General features: G+C 42.5%; 1 protein-coding gene across 1 annotated transcript in view; it reads right to left on the bottom strand.

Moving 5' to 3' along the window:
* The window catches only part of EXTL3 (exostosin-like glycosyltransferase 3), a 65,029-nt gene extending 64,753 nt beyond the window's left edge, over nt 1–276 (bottom strand). The window contains exon 1 of the mRNA XM_008583825.1: nt 272–276. The gene's annotated coding sequence lies outside the window, so the exon portion shown is untranslated. The remainder of the gene's footprint in view (nt 1–271) is intronic.
* Nucleotides 277–8,671: the final 8,395 nt, after the last annotated feature.

The following is an 8,671-nucleotide window of genomic DNA, read 5'->3' as shown; positions in this document are numbered from 1 at the left end:
GGGACGCGCGGGCGGGGACGCCGGGCCGGCTCAGGAACGCGGGTGGCGGCGCGGGAAGCTCTTCCCGGCGGAAGCCCCCTCGCGTGGGAAAGGGACCCCGCCGGAGCCCAGGGAGTGGGAAAGGGAGCCCAGCCGCGGCCTGCGGGCTTGAAACACGGGGACTATTTAACCACAAAGAAAATACCGGGCTCCACAGAACAAAGGTCACCTCAGTGCTCTGGGCGAGCCACATGAAAGAGAGGGGACGAGGACACCATGACTAAGAGCTCACCCTGTGAGCCGAAAAGCGCACGCACTTTGCAGTCCCCGGAACACGTGACGTTCTTCCCACACGCGGGAAATCAGGACAGCACCTCCTGGATAACTGGAACAGGTGATTGGGGTCGGGGCAGGAACTCTTCCAATCCTCAAAGAGAAGAGACACCTGGTCACTATTGCCCACTCGGGAACGAGCTAAAACCGTCTTTTAAAATCTGTAACTGCGGTTTATCTGAAATGAAATGTGCTTCAACGTATTTATTTTTTTAAAAAAGGTTTTAATCCCCAAAGGACAGGGCGTCTACTCCGGGGTTTGCTCACCAGGGGACCCCAAACAAGCCTGGCCAGGCTGGCTCCCGGCCCTGGCTTGGGTGGTCTGCTGCTCGCAGAGACAGGTGTCTAGCCTTTCCTGGTGGCCTGGAAAACGCTGAAGACTGATTCCATTCCCACAGGGGACAGTTTGGGCTAAGGATGCCGTTTGCAAAACAAAACTAAGAAAACCTCTAGCAAGCTGTTTTCTTCAGCGCACGCCTCGCCTCGTCTCTCCATAGCCAAGTCAGCCCCTCCTCCTCCTCATCCTCCTCTTCCTTTCCTCTCTCCTGACATCTCCTCACCGCCCCTCTCCAGCTTTCCTTCCTCCCCACACCTCACTCTTCCTCTCCTTCCCCCTTTCAACAAACATATTTTCAAAGTCCTACCACCATCAGGTACGTGCAAAAAAAAGCCCTTCCTAACTTTTACCAAGAAGTTTGAGGAAAATCAGGAGGGGGGAAGCAAGATTTAAAAATTGGAAGCATTTCAGGAAATGGAAATGGAGGAAACTTGTCCAAGTATCATGTATTGGGACTGTCTTCTCTTTTCTTTTTAAACAGTTCATCTACTTGGCTGTCCTCCAGAGGCGCGTGGCAGCAGCAGGCAAGAGCCTGACAGGGTGGGAGGAGACGCACAGAAGACACCAAAGAATTGCCAGGTGTTGGTTCATGTCCACACTGGTGAGAGTGGACGTGCAGATGATACCTGCTACCTGGAAGACTCAGTCTTTTACATTTCAGTAGCAGAACACGTTGCTGCCCCTAACGTTTATTTATTAGATTTTCATGTGAACCACGCTTTAAGAAGAAGAAGGATATTCACCTGAAATGTGGCGTACCCTTGACTTCCGGGGAGCACTGGCAGCTGCAGACCAGCCCTGCCTCTTTGGATCTTCTGCGCCTACACTCCTGCCTCTCAAACAGTCCCATCTCAGGCGCCTCTTCTAACTCCTGCTCCTTCTCCTAAAAGGTGTTCCCCACCAACGATATGACTTGGGCTACTTTCTTTTTCTTCTCCACACTGGCCAATTTCAACCAGTTTCCCTGCTTCATCTCCGCCTGTAAGCAGATCCATTGCTGCCCTGCTCCAGTCCCTGTTTCCCAGGGGCCCTCTGGACATCATCACCTTATCATCAACCTGTTAGTATATATTTTATGAATACTTAATTGCTGGGCAATAAGTTAAACCCTTTATATGCACTGTCTCATTTTAATCCTTACAGGGAGGTATCAGCTTATAGACAGGCAACTGAGACTTCAAGAGGCTAAATATGGGGCTGAGGATATCTGAGTGTGGTGCAGAGCACAGATGGAACTCCAAATCTTCCTCACTCTTAAGCCCATGTTCTTGGCCAGAACAATCTGCTTGTCTCACCAGGACCTTCAACTTAATATATCCCACACTGAACTCATCTTTATCTTTTCTCCCTTTGCTCTGCTCACATGTCCTCGTATATAATAATATAAACATTATCTTTCCTAACACAGAAATCCAAACCCTAGCATCATGTTTGACTTCTCTCTTTACTCCACACTGAATTAATTTCCAAGACTTAAAGCCTTTACCTGTAGGATCTGTACCATCCATCCTCTGCAATCCCACACCTGCTTCCCTGGTTCAAGTCCCCGTTACTTCTCTCCTGGACCGTTGCCTTAATATTGCAATTCCTGGCTCAGAAAATCTGATCACATTCATTGGTAAGTCTCCTCAAGAAAGAAGCCAAGGCAGCAAGATGCACCACAAAGGTAGTCTTCACTGATCTCTCCCTGTTTTAACATTTAACAGCACTTACTTTCTCTACTTTACATTTTGGAACTTACTCCAAAATAGTTGTGTTTGTTGTTGTTTAGCAGTCATACATATAGATCTTTATCTGCACCAAGGAATTAGGGAAGGTGTGCCTTTGGTACCCGATAGCAGGAGCCTGTGGGTCTCCTCTCTACAACACAATCACAGGGACCTAGCATCAACAGCATCCAGTCTCCTTCTTTCGGCTCCAAATTTTAAATTCCCAGGAGAGAGACATGATTGGCCCAGGTTGGGCCATTTGTCCACCCTTGATCAATCTGCTTTGGGTAAGCAGCAGGTCAGCCTGGTCTAACAAGGCAACTGAGAGCCTTGCCTGTAAATAGGGCTTGTTCCCAGAAAAGAGGGAGGCACACACCATTCATCGATTTGTTTATTCATTCAGTCAGTCAGCCAGTAGTTGAGCACCTATTTAAATATACACAACGTTCTTTCATGTATGCAAAATGTTTAAAACATGGCCCTGCCCTGACCCCATGAAAGCAACCACATAAAAAGATAAGACCTCACCAGATAAAAAGCATAACAGTACTCACCCATGAGAGACCATCAGTCCAATTACATGTGATGGAAGATACCTCACTACACCTTGTATAAGCCTTTGGTGGTGAAAGTAGTCAGGACTAAAGTGCACTTGTTCAGCAAATGTTCACAGCAGCCCTATTAGTAATAGACAAAAACAAAACTACCAAATGTCCATCAGCAGTAGAACAGAAACAAAGTATGGTGTATTCACATAATGTAATATTTAACAGCAATGAGAATGAATGCTCTATAAATATGCACAATATTGCCAAATCTTACAATGTTAAGCAAAATAAGCCAGACACCAAGGAGTCTATAGTGTATGATTTCACTGATACAAGGTATAAAAACAGGCAAAACTGATTTACCCTTAGGGAGTCATAACTTGAGGGGAGCAAAAGGGGGTATGTGGGTGTTGACAAAGCTGTTTCTTGAGCTGGGTGCTGGGTATACGGCTTGTTCAGTTTGTCAAAATTCATCAAGCTGTACACTTACCATATGTGCCCTTTCCTATGTGTATCATCCTCCGATAAAAAGCTTTTAAAAATAAGTAATCGGTGCTCAAAGCAAGGTGTTCATCACCTTTGAACATCATCACCATGATTACCCTAGAGTTGCCAGTTACTGCCACACACCCCCACCCCCCACCCCCACCTTCATAGAGAAGCCAGGACACCTGCAGCCTCAGAAGGAGCCACCAGCCTTACTGCATGGCCTCATCCCCTCTGGTCCCAACTGACTGGACTTTTCTTTGCCTGTAAACTTGGGAGCAGGACACTGTGAAACTGAGCCAGGTGACGGGAAGCTCTTGGTCTTGAAGCTTATACAGACTCAGGGGAAAGAATCCCCGATCATAAGCACGGTGAGATACCAAGAAAGCTGGTCTAGCCAGGTGACGGGAAGCTCTTGGTCTTGAAGCTTATACAGACTCAGGGGAAAGAATCCCCGGACGTAAGCACGGTGAGATACCAAGAAAGCTGGTCGGCAGAAAACAGAAGAGAATAGAGCCTACACACAGAGGAAAGCAAATAAACCCAGGAGACGAAGGGAGAAGCATCAGGGGCTGTTGACTTTCAGCTCTGGGACCCACATGTCCCAGCTGTCATTGGGTGTCCATGATATTGCTTGTGTAGCCCTACTATTAAAAAAAAAAAAAAAAAAAAAAAAAAAAAAAAAAAAAAAAAAAAAAAAAACCTTATTATTTAAGCTAACATGAATAAGTTTCTGTTCCTGGCAACCAAACACGCCCTGACTAGGGAAATAATATTTTTCCCTGAAAATAACTGAGGAGTTATGTGCCAGACACTGCTCTAAGCACTTTTCATGTATTATCTCATTTAGTCCTTGTAACAACCCTTCAGAGTAAATACCATTATTATTGCCATTGCATAGATGAGAAAACTGAAACCTAGAGAGATGAGGCAAACTGCCCAAATCACACACCTGGTAAGTGGTGGTACCAGGTTGTGGACCCAGGCAGTCTGACTGCTGAGCCTGATATCCTAACCACTACACCACACTGCGGCACAAGAAGAGGCATGCCAACTGTGGCAATGGGAACCGAATGCTACATGAATGGATTCAACTAGGGCATCTGATTTGTTAAAAGAGTCCACATGTAGAAATGATACAAAAGAGTGGTTGTCTAGAGAAGGTGGTAAGCATTTATTACTTTCACTAGGTCTGAGTTGTAGATGTTACAGAAATATAAAATGCACAGACTGTGACAAATCATACTTTATAAGACTGTGTCTTTTACCAGGAAATTCTTTATTTTATAGATTTCAGCACAGTGTTCTTTTAGGGGGTCCCCACAGATTACTTCTTTTTCCCGAACTGTTTGATACCCAGGAGAAGGGGAGTTTATGGAAGGAGACATTGATGACAGACGTTACTTACGTCATAGGGAGCAAGGCGCCAGTGGTCTCTTACCATGGTGATTGCTGCCAGACCCACAAGCCACTCAGCAAGGCTTCTAGATCTATCACAACCATGCCATTGGTGACCCCGCAGCCTTCAAAAGGTATGACTCAGGCATTATTGCTGAGTTTAAGTCAGATAAGAACTTGTTCTGTCTGTAAAGCTTTGATTTTAAAAGAGTGCTGACAGCCACTATTCAAGACCTTTTCTATATATAAATGATTGAGCGATTTTATGGCTTATAATTAGAACAATGCATGATAATTTCTAGATTAGGGTTCCAAGGTTACTCTTCTCTTTGGCCTATCAATGCCAAAAAGACAAACGGTTATCATCTAAGCCTCCGTGGGTAGCATTCATTACTCTGCTCAATGGCTCACTCTGAAAGTCCTGGCTCTGATTACCTTTGGACTGTCTTTTGTCCGGCAACAGGTGGGGCAGTTTGGGTGGTTCACAGATAATTTGTATCAAGAACAATGAGTTAACATCAGCTCCAAAACAAAAAAGTATGTTAACCCATTACCTCATGCCATAATATTCACTACCTTGCCTTGTGGCTGCGGAAAAACAAATTTTGTACTAGTTTCACTTCCAAAAGCTTAGCCTATTTCAAATCTGTTATCTACAAAACATAGCTAACCTGGAATGACCAATTAAGATTCAAATTATCTGTGACAGTAGATAGCAAATACCATCAATTTTCTAAGGTTGCTCCTGGAAGTTCTATGTAAGGATACGAATGTCCCCTAAGGCAAACATAAAGGCACCTAACATTTACCCTAAACTATGACAGTTACTAGCAAAAATGGACTCAGTTAAACATGACATGCCACAACACGGTCTGGCAGTTTGGAGAACTTAGCATAATGAGAGCTATAACCAGAGAATAGAAGCAAAATTAGGCTGAGTTCCAGTGTCACATTTGTATGCAGCTCTATGACTCCACAATTGCCCTTACATCAAAAAAGTTATCCATAGATTCAAAAAATCAACTGCTCACTACTTACACTTAAAAACACCTCCTGTAAACAAGACATTCCCATTGAAAATTGGCAAAATGTCATAAAAGTTTCTTAAAGAACATCAATTAACTTCTTAGTTAACCAATTGGGCTCTGAAATCAAAATTGAAGGTACAATTTCCAAAAGTAATCACACTAAATATTTTAAAGTGTGTGTGTGTGTGTGTGTGTGTGTGTGTGTGTTCACAACATTTGGAGTTAATGTAGAAAAAAAATCACAGTAATTTCTACCACCCAGATTTTCAAAAGAAAAATGTATAGGTTTTAAACCAACACATGACAGTTTGCAACAAGATTTTACTGAAGAGAAAGCTTTTCTCTATTTTCCTTAATTGTACTCGAAATTAATTCTCAATCTAAATGGTGAGAGCATGATTCTACTAGGATCCAAGTCAACCCCAGAACAGGATAATCATTGATTCCTTCTCCAGCACAAGCCTTTGGCCTTGCAAACACTATGCCACAAGTCAAAAATGGAACCAGCTGAAAATATGACCACATTTCTACAAACTCATCAATTTGGGGGGCAAAAAACTAACAATCCAAAGCTCATTTCTAATGGACAGTGTCAGGTATTTCATTCTCATGTAAAAAGAGGAGGTTCTGGGGGAGGAGGGGGACAGCTGGCTGGTACTGGGATCCAAACTCTCCACCTTGCTGTTACAAGGCAGCGCTCCAACTAACTGAACTAGCCAGCCAGACCTGCATGTAAAAAGAGACATGTATAATTACATCATGTGTTAAGTAAATATGAAAACACTTTACAAGTTCAAGTACCATTATGCATTTGAGTTTTTTATGTATATTTAACTATGCTGCAGAGATGCTCTATTTATCTTTTTTGTTTCATGTTTAATTACTTTAAATAATAAACATCTAAATATTAGTAGAAACACAAATTAGCAGCAAAAAAAACCCCACAAAAACTGATGCATTAAATATTTGCCAGCTTTGTGGCTTCCTTCCAACTCATGAGCACAATTTTATAAAATTGCTATCTCTACGTATCAGTCATTTCAAACTCTTTTTCCACTTACTTTGAACGGACTATTATGTGTTTCTATATGATCCTTATAATCATCTCCAAATGTTCTAGAGCATTCTGTAGTCCAGCTCAGTGGTTCCTGACTGACAGTGGACCGAGAAAGGATGAAGTTTTCATCAGTCTACAGTCAAATGAGAAAAGCAAAGACAATTTAGTGAGTTTTTAATAAGGTTAAATTTATTCAATTAAAAGGATTGTCCCTTATTCTGAGATTATGTCCTTTTCCCTTTTTTATGTCAAAATGTGCTTTTGTGAAATGATAGTGGTGGTAGATGGCAGCTTGTTCTTCATCTTCCTTACTTGACAAAATACTGAAACATACTCATTTTCATACTCCCTCCCCAATTATTTTTTATTTTATGGTCAATTAAATCTAAAAGTCCAGTAACTACCAGTCTGCCTAACTACACCCCCCATGGCATTTTAAGGTTTGCAGCCCCCCACCAAATGTTTTTGGGGAAAGTCTCCTGTGGTAGTCAGTCAGACTCTGAAACCACCCCCAATGATCCCTGCCCTTGGTAGTCACACATCCTTGTGTGGTCCCCACCCACGCTGTAACCAAGGTTGGTGTGTGCGGCCTATAGAACACAGCAGAAGTGAAGGTACGTCACTTCTAAGAGTCAGTGATACAAGGCATTTCAGCTTCCATCTCAGTTACTCTCTCTTTCTCGAGTCACTCACTCCAGAGCAGATCCGCCAGTGCCAGTCAAGCCTTGAGAGAACAGCAGCAGAAGCGTCTGAGCCAGAAACACCCGAGTAAAACCACTCCTGAATTCCTAACCTACAGAAACTGCGAGATCATAAATATCTGCATTTTAAACCCCCAAGTATGAGATAGTTTGTTATGAAGCAATAGATAATTCATACAGATCCTTTATCCTATTTCAACTGCAAGATGTTTAAATTTCTTTGGTTAATAAATCAGTCCCTAGATTCTAATATTCAGGTCAAATATAATCTCTAGAGTGTATGTTCCTTTACTGAATTCTTGCCTTCTTTTAGCTTTAGTGTTTGTTTTTCCACACTTTTACTGCTGTGTGATTTATCACAATTTTTTCTGGGTTTTTTTTTTTTTTTTGGTGGCTAGTGAGTATGGGCATCTGAACCCTTAACCTTGGTGTTATCAGCACCACGCTCTAGCCAGCTGAGCTAACTGCCCAGCCTACAACTGTAAGATATTCACAGCCCCAGCAGTGCAGAGCAGAAGCTACTTGACATGGAGAGAAGATCAGCAATGGCTATGATCTCCATCACTCTGGCTTTGATTTACTTAATGCCAACTTTTTACTTCTCCGTTGCTTTTTCTACTTTTCCCATATTGACCAGGGTCCCCAGTAAACAGAACAATCCATCTCTAGCAGGGAATCAATTCTGCAAGTTTGTAGGCTTGGTTTTAGAAGAATCATTCTGTGTAAATTTGATATTTTATGAAATTTCAGACATCTGGGTCCCCAGTAAACAGAACAATCCATCTCTAGCAGGGAATCAATTCTGCAAGTTTGTAGGCTTAGTTTTAGAAGAATCATTCTGTGTAAATTTGATATTTTATGAAATTTCAGACATCTGGTAAATTACTGTTGACAGAATCCCTAACTCCAGCTGTCCAAATCTTTACTAGATGCATCCCTACCTCAACAGAGGAGCATATCTCATATTTCAGTGAGAGAACAGAAGACAGCAGACATGATCTCTTTTAAATGCCCTCCTTCCACCTTTAAACCTATCTAGAAGTACTGGGGTGAAAAAATTATTATTTTAGCAGAAGCCAGAGTTCCCCTTAGAGA

The sequence above is a fragment of the Galeopterus variegatus genome, unplaced genomic scaffold (genome assembly GCF_000696425.1).
Source record: "Galeopterus variegatus unplaced genomic scaffold, G_variegatus-3.0.2 Scaffold3055, whole genome shotgun sequence".
Classification (NCBI taxonomy): Eukaryota; Metazoa; Chordata; class Mammalia; order Dermoptera; family Cynocephalidae; genus Galeopterus; species Galeopterus variegatus.
The sequence above is the reverse complement of the archived record's forward strand: the minus strand, read 5'-3'. Positions and strand labels throughout refer to the sequence as shown.